This window comes from Nannospalax galili, unplaced genomic scaffold (genome assembly GCF_000622305.1).
Source record: "Nannospalax galili isolate Female #2095 unplaced genomic scaffold, S.galili_v1.0 scaffold188, whole genome shotgun sequence".
NCBI lineage: Eukaryota > Metazoa > Chordata > Mammalia > Rodentia > Spalacidae > Nannospalax > Nannospalax galili.
Genome location: NW_008360325.1, coordinates 7,096,804 through 7,114,463, shown reverse-complemented (window position 1 = coordinate 7,114,463; position 17,660 = coordinate 7,096,804).

The window sequence follows — 17,660 nt, the reverse complement described above, 5'->3', positions numbered from 1 at the left end:
CACACACGCACGCACACACACACACACACACACACACACACACGCACACACGACTCCTGAGCTTCTTCAGCATATTTTCTTTTTATTGTTTACCAACTCCCCTGAGCATTTCTTTTATGAATCGAGCCCTTCTGTTTTATAACCAGCACCATGGCACTTACTGCATAGCCATAATATGGCCGAGTGCCTTCTTTTTTTTTTTATAGCCCTGGAACACAGCCCCCTGGAGAACCTCACTTCACAGAGCAGTGGCCAGTACACTCAGCTCACACATCAATGAAACACTTTTCACAAAAGTATAGCCACTTCCTTCTCACACACTCTCCTTCACCCTAACAAGCACACCCCCAAAAGTCCTCTGGTTTCTACGGCTTGTTAGGCCTATCATCTTTTTAATTAATAGTGTTTTTACGAAGCCGTCTGAACTGTGTCTTTTCCATTATCAGAAACGCATTGCCATTAATGAATAATTTTCATTTCTGATCCTTGGTATCACACCAGTTGATCTCCTGTTTCTATGCCTTCCAATGATAGCATCGTTTTCTGCCCACGATCAAATTTAATTTGGACTCTGATTATATTATGCTGTTGCGACTCAAGTGTCAATTTTTGTCAGGCAATTAGGAGCTATAACCTGTGAAGTTAAGTTTGATAGGCATTGTAATTGGATTGTTGCAGTTATCGCCTGGAACGCTCCTTTTCCTCCTGTTTCTTTGACTCTTGTCCTAAGAACAAAGACATTTGGTTCTTGTACAACCTTGGGATGTTGAAGACAAGATTGCAAGTTGAAGTTTTTGCAATGAGTGTACTTCTAACTCCAAATGTGGGGCATATGAAGTTGGAACGATTGAGGAAAAAAAACTGGAACAAAGAGAAAGTGTTACAGAAAGCATTATAAAGGAAATGATAGAACTTTTCTGTAAGATTTTAGGTAAGTTGCACAGAAAGATGAGCCACAAATACCTTAGAAGCACCTGTTTGTCCCTCCCTCTCTGCTTGTTTGCCTTTCTTCTGTCTCTTCTGCCTCCTCCCCCCTCCCTCCCCCTCCCCTAGCACTGCACAGAGGCAGACTTCAACGTCAAGCCAAGCTAAGGATCCTTGGCGGAACGCTTCCCTTATATGGCGCTTCCCCTCCCCTCCCCTTCCTTTCCCTTCCTTTCCCTGATCCTTGGTATGACGATAGTTGATCTCCTGTTTCCACTTCGAATGATAGCATCATTTTCTGCCCAGGAACAGATTTAATTTGGACTCTGATTATATTATGTTTCCCTTCCCTCCCTCCCTCCCCTCATTTTCTCTTTTTTTCTTTTCTTTCCTTCCCTCCCTCCTTCCTACTTCCTCCCTCCTTCCTTCCTTCTTCCCTCCCTCCCTCCTTCCTTCCTTCTTTCCTTTTTACTTATTTTCTTGGTTCTCTTTTCTACATTCATACAACCTCTACCCTATGTCAGGCACAGATCCAGGCAGCACAGGAATGCAGCAAACAGACCATTTCCCTGACCTGGTGACTGTGCTGTTCCCTTTCAGTCGGGGAGAGAGAGCCTCATAAGGAACAAGCTGACATATTGTGGCAAGTGGTTATGAGAGTGGTGGAGACAGCAGTGCAGATGGGAAGGAGGGAGTGGAGCTGATACTCTCTTGGGCTTCTTTGATACAGAGACCTCAGAATGAAATTCAACAGGAAGTAGGACCAAGCCCTGTAGATGGTTGTAGAAGGGCCTTCCTGGCAGAGGGAAGAGCCAGGGTAAAGATCCAAGAAGATGCTTGCTTGGTGTATTTGTTTTTCTGCCAGTACCATGATGCTTTTGTTACTGTGGCTCTGCAGCATCCTTTGAGACCAGGATTGTGATGCTCCAGCCTTGTTCTTGCCCCTCAGGACTGCTTTGGTTACTGTGCTTCCCTGTGAATTTTAGAATTGATTGCTTCTCATTCTGAGAAGAACGCTGCTGATCTTCTAATGGGAACTGCCTTGGCTCCACAGCATGCCTTTGGTAGCATGGCCATTTTCTCAGCATAATGCTTCTATCCATGAACATGGGATGCCTTTCTGTGTTTTATGATTTTCATTACTGAGGACTTATGGCCCCTAAGTAAGGTTTCTTTCAATTGTAAATGGGGTTGTTTTCTTGATTGCGTTCTCCTTGAGTTCATTATTGGTATATAGGAAAGCTGGAGACTGTTTTTTGTTGATTTTGTATCCTGAGACTTAACTGATTTTTTAAAAATCAGTTCTTTCAGTGGAGTCTTTAGGATTTTCTATATATGGAATCATATCATCTGCAAAAAGTAATAATTTGACTTCCTCCTTTTCTGTTTGCACACCTTTTAATTCTTTCTCTTGACTGATTGCTCCTGTGAAAAATTTGAACACTGTATCAAGTAAGAGAGGCGAGAGAGGACACCTTTGTCTTGTTCCTGGTTTTAGAGGAAATGATTTCAGTTTTCCCATTAAGTGTACTATTGGGTGTGGGTTTGCCATCAAATTCAGACGCTTCTACACAGCAAAGAAAATAATACACAGAGAAAAGAAGCATTATAGAGAATGGGAGAAAATCTGTCCATGGTTTTCATCTACTAGAAGACTAATATCCAGAATGTATAAAGAACTGAAAAGCTAACAATAAAGAATAAATTATCTATCAATGGGTGGACGGAGCTAACAGATACCTCTCAAAAGAATACATACAAAACAATACATACAACTCTCCACATCTTCAGCTTTCAGGGAAATGCAAACACAAACCACATTGCAGCTCAAGCCCTTACCAGTGTCCGGCCAGACAGTATTCTTTAGCTGTTACCCCCAGACCCACACCCGTGAGACACTGGGTTGCTGGGAAGGATGCAGACACGGGAAGCTCCTGTGTTTCAGGAAGGTGGCCTGATGCCTCATTTAATCCTTAGTAGTTTCACAGGGAAACTGAAGCTCAGAGAGGGAACATGCCCCGCTCAGAGTGACACAGCTGAGAAGTAACAGAAATGGGGCTTAAAATTAGGTCTGTTTTCCCATGAGTTGATGCTTCCCAATGGGGCGCAAGCTGCTTAGGGCATGCCTTCCCATTGCCCCCGGGGACATTTGATGATACTAGAAAGTCCAGGTATGTCTCATTGCACATTTGTTCTCTTACTAGTCCATCTGTCTATCCACTCATCCATCCACCCATCCACCTATCTATTCATCCATCCATCCACCCATTCACCTGTCTACCCATCTGTCCACCCATTCATCATCCATCTATCCATCCATCCTCCATCCATCCACCCATCTATTCATCCACCCACCCATCCATCTATCAGTCTGTCTGCCTATCTATCCCTTCATCCACCCATCCATCTACCCATCTACCACCCATTCATCATCCATCCATCCATTCATTCATCTATCCATCATCCATCCACCTATCCATCCATCCATCCATCCATCCACCTACCCATCTGTCTATCCATCTACCCATTTATCCAACCATCCATCATCCATCTATCCATCCATCCATCCACCCACCCATTCATCTGTCCATCTACCCATCTGTCCACCATCCATCTATCCATCCATCCATCTACCCATCCATCCATCTGTCCATCCATTTACCCATCTATCCACCAATCCATCATCCATCCATCCATGCATCCATCCATCTAGTCAACAATAAGGCCTGAGTTCTGGGCTTGGCTCTGTGCTGTGCCCTGTGGAGGAGGCCTAGACAACAAGATAGACAATAGATGATGGATTGTTTAATAAGAGATCCAGTCAGTGGTTTAAACATTTGGCAAAAGTGGCGTCTTGTGGAGATAAGTAGTGTTGTGAGCTGTCCCCAGTCATAGGAACCTCAGGTGATACTGAGTTGTCTTAGAAGCCACTTCTTCCCTCTTGACACATTTCCTGGTGACCTCTGATCCAGCCTAGACACGGTCTAGAGAAGATGATCCCCATTACCTCTGATTCCTCCAGTTCCTTTCCATTGCCATCATAAGACACAGAAGGATTCTTCAATGTCTGATGCACAAAGCACAATCCTGGTCCCTGAGCCATGCAAACAAGTGAAAAGGCAAAGAGTTTCTGAGTGTCTGTGGTCTCAGTAGCTGACAGATTGCAGGGCAGAAAACTTCAGTGTCATTGTGATGCATCTGTAGCTCTCATTCTCTCCATGGGTTGCGTTCAACGGCTCTGAGGATGCTTTGCCCCTCACCCCCACCCCAGGCTATATCTAGAGTCTGATGCCTTCTGCCATGCCTTGTGCTCCCGCCTGCTTCTGACACCAGCCCTGCATCAGCTTGACCCTCATAACTCAGCAGCTGGCAATGGCCTGTCTGTCCCCGCATACCTGCCTTAGCTGGCCACTGCAGAGTGAGTGCCAAGTCAAACTCAGTGCTGTCCAACCCCTTAGCCTCACTTAAGAGCTCTTTGTATCTCTGGGCCTCTGAGCCTCGGTTTCCTACTGATTTCTAGGATATCTTCAGAGCTGTCATTTGGTGCTCCGTCTACCTGCTTGGAAATCTTCTGGCTGGTCCACAGGCCACTGGCACCTTGGAGACACAGAGAGCAGTAATCTTCAGTATGAGACTGCGGCTATCAGGGTTCTGGTTTATAGCATGGGAGGACAGGGAGAGAATAAAGGGGTGATGTCCAGGGTGCACAGATGGGACAGGACCCAGGCGGGGCGCTCCTGCAGAGTCCTGGCGGAGGACCAGGAGTGGTCAGGCAATTAACAGGCAGGTTATAGAGAGCGATGGTAGGTTTGCATCCTGTCCACAGCACAGGCTGGCTGTGGGCCTTTGCCCAAGTCATTTGACCTCAGTTTTCCCCATCTGTAATATGGAGAGGCAACTGTATCCCTTTTGTGTGAGGATTGCGATGATGCCTGAGGAACCCAGGTAGGTGTAGTTGCTGGGACAGCTGTTGCTTGCTGCTGTTCTTCACATGGCTCTGACTCAGTAGGGAAGAGAAGCCTGCCTTCTGGCTTAGCCCAGGCTTGATCCCTTCCTCCTTCATTCCCCAGAGACCTGCCTTAGCTTTGTAATGGTGTATACCCATTGAATAACCTGAATAAGGAGCCCAGGCCTACCCTCTAGGACCCCATGGTTCCCTGCAATGTTTTCTAAGAGTCCATATACCAGCAGCTGGCGCTGTTCACTCTTCCCCGGGCAGGGCAAAATCCAGGAAGCCTTCCCAGAAGAGGAGACAGGGCAACAAGATATATACCGCTATACCAGTTCAGGCTGTCAGAACAAAAATAGGTAGACTGGTAATTCACAAACCGCAAAAGTGTTCTGCGCACAGATCCACAGGCTGGGGGACCAAGGCACCAGCAGACACAGGGTCTGTTTCATAGGTGGCACTTTCTGATGCACCCTGCCCTGGCCAAAGGGACAAACTAACTCCTCCGGTCTCTTTGAAAAGTATCACCCTATCACCCTTATGACATCCCGCCCTCCTGATGCCCTTGAACTGGAGAGGTAGAGTGTGAACATCAAGATCAGAGCAGAAGGGAAGCTATCAGCTTCATTCTGAGACCTAAGGACCTTAGGGGACAGGGACAGACATGGACAGGGTCAGTGAGGCTGTCTGAACCACATCCTTATCACACCACAAGCCAGCAAATTACAGTCGACAGGCAAATTCAGCTATTATCTGTTTGTACAGCTTTGGGGCCAAGTATACATTTTACAACAAACAGTTGTGATTGGTTTGCTAATAGATGATGCCACCAAATAGTCAATGAGATATCCCAAAACAACAACAACACAAAAGATTTCCATTTTCCCAAATAGTCAATGAGATATCCCAAAACAACAACAACACAAAAGGTTTCCATTTTCCCACACGTAGACTTGTGTGAAAAATCACTATTATCATGTTTTTAATTTCATTAACAAAAACTTGATTTCTTTGTGTGTGTTTGTGTATGTGTTCATGTGTGCACATATGCCCGTGGAAGACAGAGGTGGGGCTCAGGGTTGTTCTCTATAACTCTCCACCTTAGTTTTTGACACAAGGTCTCTCACTGAACCTGGAGCTCACTGATTGGCTAGGCTGGCTGACCAGTGAGCTTGGGGGAACTGTCTATCTCTGTTTCCCTAGTGTTGGGGTTACAGATGCATACCACCACACCCAGCTTTTATGTGATTGTTAGGGAATCTAAACTTAGCATTTTACCCACTAAATCATCTGCCCCTCACCCCTGAGGATATATGTTTTGTTTTGGCTTTTTTTTTAACTTTAAAAAAAATTATTTTTTATTTTATGTGTATGCGTGTATTGCCTGCATGTAGGTAAGTGTACCTGTGTTGTGCAATGCCCCAGGAGGTCAGAAGAGGCTGTCGGATCCCCTGGAACTAGAGTTATGGACAGTTGTTAGCTGCCATGTGGGTGCTGGGATTCGAACCCGGGTCTTCTGCAAGAACAACCAGTGTTCTTAACCGCTGAGCCGTCTCTCTAGCCCTGATTTATTTATTTTTATTTTATGTGCATGAGTGCTTTGCCTGCATGTATGCGAGTGCACCCATGTCATGCCATGCCCAAGGAGGTCAGAAGAGGCATTGGATCTCCTGGAACTGGAGTTAGAGATGGTTGTTAGCTGCCATGTGGGTGCGGAGCCATCTCTCCAGCCTCTGCTTTTGCTTTTGTTTTTAAGACAGGATGTCATGCAGCCTGAGCAGGCCTGGAACTCATAGTTCTCCTGTATTAGCCTCCCAAGTGCTGGGATTATAGGTGGCTCCCACCATCACTTCTGGTTAAAAGGAATGCTTTTTTCCTGTCTGATTGCATAAGTATTTTCTTTATGCGATATCCTTGATTTTGTCTGTTGGCCTGCAAATTCTAAACTGTTGACTGTATCTCACCTTTTACAGAAAATGTTTGGCACCTGCTTTCTAAACCCTGGGAAATCACAGAGTAGTATTTCCCTTCCCCAAGTGCCTCCCTTGTATGCAGAGGACTGCAGCAGCACTTGACCTTGACTTTGAGACACTCACTGATGATGAAGAAAAGTCTTGACAACCGAAGACCTTCTACAGTCACAATGGGAGATGACAGGAAGGATTCAACCTAACCTTCCTGTTCCAGATCCCACCTTCTGTCCGTTCCATCCTTTGGGATGTTCTGGGGTCATAGTAGGCTGACTTCAGACCTTCAGGCAAGGAATGCAGTCTGGAGCCCGCCGCACTGAGGAAGGCCTTGCATCGCACAGTGGTCTTTCAGAGTCGACCCCCGTGGTGTGTGTCTCTTTCCATCCCTTGGAGCTAGGATGTTGCCAACCTAGACCTCACTACCATTTCTTTTCTGACCCTTGTCAGAACAGGAGTCCTAACTCTATCCATACGGCATTGCTGATGGTGAAGGGGACCTGGAGGGAAGGTAGAGCCTCTCATGACCTTGACTAAGGCGGGGCAGTCTGCTTCCTTCCCAATCTGTTCCTCTCAGGCTGCTCGGCCCCCGGGCAGTATTGAGGGAGTTTATCCTGCAGTCCTCGAAGGGACATGACCATGCCAGAATAAATTTTAGCAAATTTAATGGAAAAGGCAAAAATGTGCACATTAAGAAACCAAATCTGAGCCTGGCATGCATGCGGTGAAGGTGGTCGTCACTATTAATGGTCTCCAGTGATGGGCCAGGATCACAGCCAGGCAATCGATACCTCGTTAGTGGTGACACTCCTGGGGAGAGTCACAGCCAGGGCCTTTCTGAAATGCATGGCCCTCATTCTGGGTGCTTGGGTTGTGTAAAGGCACATCTGTTTTAACAGACAAACGAAACCTTCTAGAACGGGGTTGGGGATGGGGGGGTGTCTCACTCCCCTCATTGCACCCGTTCTGCAAAACGCAGGCTTGTGTCCTTCCAACATTCAAGAAGTTTCTCGTTTCTTCCTGGTGTCAGAGATGTTTTAACCAGCTGGGGGCAGAATTACATTCTGAAAATTACAGGGGACGAGGGGGAAAAAAGTGGATATTACAAATACAGCAGTCTTTTGGATTCTGATCTCCACTGTTAATGCATTATAAAACAACTTTAAAAACCCTATCAGGAGAAGTGATGTTTGAAGCCACGTTATATTTTAAAAGTGTCAGGACACGGGCAAGTTTACATTTGACAAGCAATTTAAATATTTCAATATATTTTATATCTTTAAAAAAAATTGCCAGGATCAAAAACCTAGATGAAACTCTTTCATTTGATACCTGGGTTGGAAAACATTGAGTTACAAATCTTTTTGACAATGTGGATTCTGGGAGTTACATAACCATTTTTAATCTTCAGAAATAGTTCATTGCCCTGGAAAGCGAATCAGGGGCTGCTATTGTGTGCTTTTAAAATTCATTTGTCTTAACACCCTTCCAGTTTCTTCTGCCACTTTGATGGTCTGATTACTTCTCTACATAAATATAAGCCTGAATCCATTCGTGGTTTAAGCCTTATCTCTTTCCTCGCTGGTGATTTTTGATGGGAAGGGCTTTATTTTTTCTTTTCTTTTTTTTTTTTTTGTCTATGCTTTAAAGTGAATTTACTAGAAACTTGTGTCTGTGGTCTCTGAAAAGCCCATTTATTTTTTTCCCTATCACTGGAATATCACAGGCCTCGAGCTGGCATTGCCTCATTCCTAGTTAGCACTGTGAAGATTTAGTGGGTCCTTATTATGAGTTGGACACACTACTGGGTGTGACCCTGAGAGGGGCCCAGAGGCCCAGATTGTGTCCTCCCTCATCACCTTTCTGTGTGTTGCTGTGGTTGGCCCTGTCTGTTGCTGGCTTCAGCGAAGAGTCCCCTGTACTCTGGGAGGGGTGGAGGGGGTGGGAGGGAGGCTGCATTTCTGCCCCTTAGCCTCGTCTTCTTGGCCACAGACCTGGTGAGGCAGCAGTGTCTGAGATGGGGAGGAAAGAACGGCAGGGGCTGGTCTGTGAGGTGGGGTGAGTCTGTCCTAGGCCTCCAGTTTCTTCTGGCTTGGTGGTGGTGGCTGGGCTGCAGAACATGCTGAGTCAGTGTCTGGATCCTTCTAGATGGTTATGGAAACCTTCCCTTGCTGACATTTTATCTCTGCCAAAATTTCGTTTGCAAGTTCCTTCCCTGTCTTTTTTTCTGGCACCATCAACCAGTCTCAAAAGCCATGTGAGGTCCGTCCATGCAGCTCCCCAGCACTGGGAAGGGATAAGAAGTCATGAAGGACCCAAGCCTCGCAGTAACACATTGGTTATCTCTTCTGAGTGGCAGAGTGTCGGCACCTGGGAGATGCCATCTACAACCCATGTCAGACTGCAGAATGCAAGCAGTTCCCTTATGGTTGCTACGGAGGACTAGAACAAACACAGAAATGTCCCTGGGTGCTTGGCCTTTAACCTCCACTCCATCCATAGAGAAGTCTTTTGGCCTCATTTATCGTTAATCCAGGAAGTTAGACCAGAAGACATATGGAAGACCTTGAAGCGATGCATCAGCAACAAGGACAGCGCCATTTATTGAGTGCCTATTATGTGTCAGGAACTGCATGAATCTGGCTCCATCTAATTGCTACAGTGAAAACATGAATGTCTTCATCCTTGCTTGTGGTCCTAAGGGTACGTCCTTGACACTGCCCCTCATCAGACTGCTGGATGGAAAGTGCCTTGGCATGTAGCTCCTAAGAGTATAGTTGAAAATATTCATTGGTATCTGATGGAAAGATCCCGTTAAGAAGCTAGATGCCTGAGCTGAACAGTGTGCTGACATTGGGTTGCATCCAGGGTCAGGTCACCCATGATGCTGTGAGGTTTGTTCTTGGCTCTTGAACTGTTCCCTGTGGATTCCCTCCTGGGTGCTAACATCTAATATTGGAAAGCAATTACCCTGTAAAGGTAGTTGTGGGTTTGAAGAGAGGGGCAGGACTTGGATGACTCCAGTCTCCGGCACAAGCACCTGTGTCCCCAGGACGCACTGATGCAACGTTGCTGCCTGGACACGCACAGTATCTTAGTCTTCAAGCCGGAAGACAGAACGTCCTGGAGTCAAATTCTTTCTTTCTTTCTTTCTTTCTTTCTTTCTTTCTTTCTTTCTTTCTTTCTTTCTTTCTTTCTTTCTTTCTTTCTTTCTTTCTTTCTTTCTTTCTTTCTTTCTTTCTTTCTTTCTTTCTTCACTCTACCACTGAGCTATATCCAAAGCCCTTCTTTCTTTCTTTTTCTTTCTTTCTTTCTTTCTTTCTTTCTTTCCTTCCTTCCTTCCTCCCTCCCTCCCTTCCTTCTCACCCCCCTTTCCTTTCCCCCATCTCTCTGACAGCCTAAATTTTATTATTCATTTAGGCAAATTAAGTTTCTTTAAATTAAAAAAAATATGTGTATGTCTATGTGTATGTGCATGTGAGTGTAGGTGCCACTGGAGGCCAGAGGAGGATGTTGGATCCTCTGGAGCTGGAGTTATGGATGGATGTGAGCCACCTGGCCTGGGTGCTAGGAACTGAATCCAGGTCTGCTGTAGGAACAGTCAGTGCTCTTAGCTGCTGTGCTGTCTCTCCAGTGGAGAATTCCTGGGTATTACTTGTGGGTATAGAAATCATACATCTACAGAAAGCAATGTAGTAACATATCTGTTAAAACTAACGTGCATTTAGCATCTACTTTCCTATCTAGGGAAGAAAGTAACCCAGAGAGGGTAAGAAACTGTTCTGAAGTTGCTCAGCAGGTAGATCAGAGCCAGGACTGAGGTTCAGCCTTCCCAACTGTCCTGCAGAGATTTTCATAAATGAGACTCAGTGGACACAGCGGACACTGGTCAGCTTACCTGGTCTGTAGTCCCACTCCGAGTGTGTTGGACTTGCCATTCAAGTCTCATCTTACAACTCTGAATTTCTTCCTCCTCCTGGTACTAGTCCTCACCTTGGGAGCTGGAAGGCAACCAACTGGCAGCCTCAGAGGGCAGAGGGGTGAGAACAGCAGTAAAGCTGAGATCCCAGGGAATGCCCACGTATAGGCCACGCCCCTTTTTCTGCTCCTTGTCTCTGACTTTTATTTAAGGTTCCTACCTGCCATATGGGTCATGTTCTGTGTTTCCTGCTAAACCTTTAGCTTGATTTAGAGTTCAGAAAAAGGAAAGTGTCTTTCTCTCTTGTGGAACAGACATAACTTGCTACTTTCAATCACTGGAAATTAGACAATATTGACCCATTTCGCTTTACCACTTGGAAACTCCAAACCTGCCTCCAACCTCAGTCACATCAACTATGCCACTATTGCTTGTTAAAAATCACATTTTCTTATTTCGAGACCTCTATTATTAATCTTATTTCACATTGGCCATTTGAGCTGCCTGAAATCTTTTTTTTTCTTAATTGGAAGATGAGAGTATACATACATCTGATGAGTACATTTTTAAAATAACCTCATAGAGGAACAACACTGTGTTATTTTAGGATTCGTGAACTCGTGCATGGATCATCTGAGCAGCTGGGCTTTTCTGGTGATCACTGACAGGAGGTTGAGCCTTCCTACCTGAAGCTCTTTAGCTCTACCTTGGTCTCACTGTGTAGCAGGAGCCTGTGTCCCTTGGCCAGGCTGTGGCTGAGGCTTTCCACACAGTGCTCGTAGGAGCTTCCTGAAGGGTGACACTAAAGGATAGGAAATGAGGGTGAGGCACAGCAGGGTTGACCCTTTCTTGAGAGTGGCAGTGGGGTCAGAAGATCCCTCCTGTTCTGTCCCAGGTCCTTTTTAGCCGGGCACAGTCGGCTCCTGAATCTCTCCTCTGCCTTGACCCCTGGTCCTTCCACCTGACTCACAAGTCACATACAACTCCTCTCTTTCTCCAGTGTAGAATTCCTTGTCCTCCATGTGGTCTCCAGACCAACCCTTCCTCATCCTTCACCCAGTGATGTGTCAGATCTTTCTGAGAAAACACTCTTGATCTCCCAACAGCTGCATATAGTAATTCACTTGATGGCCTTATTGTTTTATATCGTGCCTATATAATCAGTGTTTATGACACTTTAATGGAGCGATTAACCCACAGTGTGTGGTGGATGAAGATTTCACTTGAAAGAATGTTGAGGAGCCTCAACTACTCAGATCTGAATCTAGCAACCTGCTGCCTGGATGTCCTGTGACTATGTCTCTGCCTCTGTCTGGTGTCCACAGCTGCTGAATCCAAGTCCTTGAGGTCCACGCAGTCGGGCACCCAGGACCCTAGGAGGCATGTAATAACCTTGGTCAAGGTTAGTTTTGTCTGCAGACTCCTGTCGTTCCCTTGACTGTGTCTGGGAACAGGGATAGGGAGGCCCCTTTTTGCATACCCCGAGTTGCCTCTCTTCCCAACTAGAGTTCTGGAATGAGTCTGTGAGCTGATGGGAGGTGGGTTTGGGTCCCTCAGGGATCTTGTTTATTATAGACAAGGTCAATAACTAAGCCCAGCCTCCATTCCCAGCCAGGCTGGGAGGGGGAGGCCTTTCTGAGGAGAAAGGAGCACAGACTCCTGGGAGATGCCTTCCCATCCTCTGTGTCTCTGAGTTCTTCCCTCCCCACCTTTGGAACAGTGTTGATGGTGGCTTCTGCCCAGATTCAATGTGATATGCCCATGACAAAGTAAAACTCCCTCCAATTAGCAAATGTGGAGAGCTCTGGGGGGGGAGTGCCCCCAAGGGGTGCAGACCAGGCCTACTTGCCTGGGTGTCGAGCCATCCACAGTGAACTGGGCCCTCCTGCATCAGTGAATAATCAAGACACTCCCTCACAGACATGCCCACAGGTCAGTCTGATCTAGGCAATCCCCCAGTCCTCTCAGGTAACTCTTAGGCTGTCAAGTTGACAATTAAAGCTAACCAGGATAGCCTACTTGGCGAGTTTCAGCTTTCTGTGAGAGATCTTGTCTCAAAAAATAAGGTGGATGACTTTTCAGTTACTACATCTGAGGGTGACCCCTGGCCTCCATGCCTACCTGTATACCTGTGCATGTACACACACACACACACACACCACACACACCACGAGACAGAGAGACAGAGAGGGACAGAGAGACAGAGACACAGAGAGAGCAAGCACTTTTAAAACAGTATTCATTCCTCCTAGATGTCTTGCAGAATGTGAAACAACCACCACTGAGTTTGGCTTTGGTGCTGCTTCCTGCCTCTCCTCACCCCAGTACCATCAGTCCAGGACTTCTGTGGACTGTAGAGAGTCAGCCTCTTTTGATGCTCAGGATTATCAACTGTGACTTATGCCTGTTATAACAAGTGACCCCTCAGCAGTGCTACAAGGGTGGTGTCTGAAGCAAAATCTGGCCCACAGGCTGCTCACAGCTGAAAGGCCACTTTGGGGACCCACGCTCCTCACTGGTGTTTGGAGAAATATAAGTGAATTAGTGAACGTGTAATAAAGTCTGGGGCAATGTGGAGCTAGAAGAACTGAAAATAAAGATAATTTAATCATTAAAACTGGCGCTGGTTTTGAGGACGTTCATCGCTATGGAGATGGCAGCGTGAATTCCGACTTGCATTTTAATGGTGAACTTAAATAAATCTGAGTCGTGGTGAGAAACCGCTCGTGAAGGGAAGCTGAGCTCGTCAGTGGAAGGGCTCCAGCTTGGAGTGGAAGCCCTGCAGTCGTTTGCAGGGAAGGAACACAGTTATCCAAGCCCTGTCTGGTTTTTTAATTGATTTTCAGGTTCTTTGATTTTTGGAGTCAGACCCAAACTCTGTCACCAGACATGAGGGCCCCTCCATGTTCAGAAACCCACTTCCTCCCAAACTCCCAAGGCCAGACAGTCTGCCCTGGGCTTCCTGGGACCTAGCATTCCCTTTAAGGGCCATCTTAAAGGTTTCTCCACCTACTACCTTCTCTTTGTGCATGTGTATGTGTGTGTCCATGTGTGTATGCACACGTGCGGAGGCCAGCAGCCAACCTCTACATTGCTCCTCAGATGATTTCCGCTTTGTTTTTTGAGATAGGGTCTCTCACTAAACCTCACCAACTAGTCTAGGCCGTCTGACCAGAAAGCCCCAGAGACCCACCAGTCTCCACTTCCCCAGCACTGGGATTGCAAGCATATGCCACCATGCCTTGCTTATTATGTGGGTCTGGGAATCTGAAGTCACCCGGTTAGCATTTTACTGACTTACTATTTCTCTAGTGCTCCCCTTATCTCTGTATCTCTTGTAACCTTCAACTTTCTGGGAAAGCAGAAGGAATAGTACTGCGTAGAGAATAGAATATGGGTCGGGAGTCAGGCTGTGGCTGCCAATCCCAGCTCTGACATCATTGAGGCACAGTTTCTTTATATGCAAACTGAGGCTAAGAAGAAAACCAGTACTGCTAAGAGTAGGTACCAGGTGTTGAGTGTCCCCTACACTTAGAAGCTTGTAAATGCACCCTATAAATGTTGATGGATGCAGCTCTTCTGTCTTTGACGTTCAGCTGCCTTACAGGAGGAAAAGGAGACTTACTTATCTTTGCAAATAGTAAAGTGCTCAGTCGACCAATGCTCTTCATGTTGGGGTGGACATTTGTTCTCAGCAGCTCCTCTATACCCAAGGAAAGTGACTTTCCTCAGTGTACTGACCCACGTGGCTGTATTCTCTGTCCAGTGTTCTTTCTGTAAGGAAGAGGACACAGTGTCATATGCCTGACCCTGAGTGAGGTAACAGCACCATTACCAGCATCCCCAGGTTCTGCTCTGTAAGTTAGAGCCCCCAGGGAGACTTCCGGGTCACCCAGCAGTGCACAGTGGTGTGTGTGGAGACAGTGTCCTCCCGGTGGTGACTTTGGGATTCAGTGTCTTGTATCTTGAACTTCCCAGGAAACGTTGCGAATCTAGCTTTGTGGAATCTCTTACCAAGGAACTTAACTTCACAGCTGAAGAAGCAGAGCAGGAACTGTGGAGGATGCTGTTTGCTGGTTGGCTGACCAGCAGGCCGATGCTCAGCTTGCTTCTTTATAACATTGAGAACTAGGTGCCTGGGGAATGGTGCCACCCCCAGTGGCTGGGCCTTCCTGCATGACATGCCCATGGGCCAATCTAATCTAGGAAATTCCTCTACTGGGCCTCTCTTCCCAGATAATTCCAGGCTGGGTCAAGTTGACAGTTAAAGCTAACCGGGGCAGATGGGCAGTACTACTTCTTAAACTCTGGAAGTGGCAAAGGCCTGAGAGAAAATGCAAAGTAGCAGCCTGGTATGAGGGGAGGCAGGCTCTGGGGGATGTGGCCTGGGGTCAGGGGACCCCCCCCCCCCAGGTCTCCCGTGCTGGGTTGGGTGAAGAACTGCTTCCTGACACTGATTCCAAGTCCAGGCTGCCGAAAACCAGGCACAAGAGCTACAAACCCAGTTTTCCGACTGGGTCAGCCTTTCACTTCTGCTCTTCACAGTGATAATGGAGAGAACATGAATGCTTAAGGACAACTAGGAGGGTCTCTGTAAGCCCCCCCAATGTGGTGAATGAGGAACCTGGATGTTTACTGTACCCCCTCTCTGGACAGCAGAGCGAGCAGGCACTGCTTTGAAAAGGACTTCTGACTCCAGCTTGCTCAGCTCTGCCATCTGGCCTCCCAAACCCGGAACACTGACTTGCAAGATTATTAGCAATTCTATTTTTAACGTACACATGTGCTTGCCTTCCTCCAAATTCCTTTAGAATGATCCGAGAGAAGAGGACGATTTTGTCCCCCCGCCCTCTGTAACTAGGCTTGATTAAGGATGAGGCCACTTCATTTCCTTTTATCATTATTAAAAATAAATTTTCCTTCTCTTGCCTGAGAATTGTTGTAGCAAACATTATGGAGTGGGCTTTCCCTGCGGTGCACGTCGTTCGTTCCGGAACTCTGAAGACCCAAACAACGTTTTCAATTCCTCTCCCAGAAAATGTGGCTGCCTATTTTTTTTTTTTCCCTGAGTATTTTCTTGGTAAATCTTCCTGCTAAATTGGCCACTTTATTCATGACGATTCCTTCAAATATATCATTCTTGTGCCACAATATGAATAATGAAGAGGAATATTTTCAAACACATAAAGGCTCTGAATAAAACTAATGGGAGAGGCTTTAAGCTGAGTGGAGAGGGGTTGGGTCTGTCTTTGGTATGCCTTGGAGATTGAGGAGGGCTGCACAGATCAGGGGCTGGGACCTCAGTCTCCGCAGGATGCTCCCATGGTCCCAGTACCCAGCTGACCTCAGCCTTCCACGGAGCCTCTGAGGCTCAGCTTTGGGTCTCTGCAGGGTCCGCTTGCCTGTACTCAGCTGTTACCCCAGGTGGCGCTGGGGCTCTGTGAGATGTTTGGAGTGGTGGCTTTCTGGACTGTCCACTAGACGGGAGTTAGTAGTGTCCAGAAGATTCCCTGGGCACATCTGTGTGGACATTTCCAGAGAGGTATAACTGAGAAGGGATGACCTACCCTGAACCCCGGCAGCACCACTCAGGCACTGAGGTCCTGGACTGAATAAAAAGGAGAAAGTGAGCTGAGCACCGGCCTTCATCTCTCTGTCCTAGCTGCAGATGCAACAGGACCAGCCTTGTGCTTCTACACTGTGACTTTCCCACCTTGACGGACTGTGACTTCAAACTCTGAATCATGACAAACTCAAACTCTTACTTCCTTAAGTTACATCAATGCTTTGGTTACATCAATGAGAAAAGTGTCCAATATACTTGGTTTGGGTGTCAACTAGCAGGATTAGAACTCAGTTCCCCTTACCGGCTATGAGACCTTGAGAAAGCTGACTCACTTCTTTGAATCTCTGTCCTTTAATCTCGAAAATGATGTCGACTTTAGCTCTTAGAGGTGAACATCTATAACTTGTAAAATGCTCAGAACATTGCTGGCCAGTCTGAAGGGCTCTCCGTCACCTCATAGCTACGATGAATATTCTCCTCAGCACTATCCTGTGTCACATGCTGTGGTAAGTACACACTTTGGCCCTCAAGTATGACTCCAGACTGGCCAAGTTGTTCCTGTGGCTGGCTGGTCACATTTTAAATTCCCAACATTTAAAACTCCAGGCCCTTGAGACGAATCTGGTAACTTGTGCTGGGCCCCTCATGAAATACGTGCCTGTTTCCTCCCTATCTTATCTCATCCTCCGTGACCCAGAGGACCCAGAGGTGCTGGCTGAGAGGAAAGGGAAGGCTGAAATGTACTGGTAGAGTGACCTGGCTGCCCAGATCCCATGGGCATTTCTTTCCAGACCAAGCTTTCTGAACTGCCCCCCCCCATGTCTCGGTGAGTCACAAGGCACAAAGGGAGCCACGTAGGCTCCACTTGCCCCGTGCCTCTGGGGTGACTGGTACCCCAGTTCATTCCCTCTGGCAGTTTCCTCTGTCTTACAAATGGACCCTGGCCCAGAGCATCTGCCCCAAGTGTTTTCGCTGTGTGTTTAATGCCCAAACCTTGCCATCTAAACTGCACACACTGTGGCTCCAGAGGCCTGCTGCAGGCTCTCTGAAGTTGCCCGCTGCCTCCCTGCTGCAGTTCTCCTCCTGCAGAGCAAGTCAGCCCACAGAGGACGGCTGAGGCCCAGGGAGTGGGTGGTGACAGAAGCCAGTGCAGCCAGCACGGAACTGGCTCTTCAGAGGGGTGCGGAATCAGCATGGCCTGTTCTTAGCAATTATTTATCATCTCTGCCTCTTCCCATTCTGTAACACATATATGTATGCACATACATGCATGTGCTTTTATATCCACGCACACGTACACATATTCACAGGCAAACATGCACATGCTGGCATATG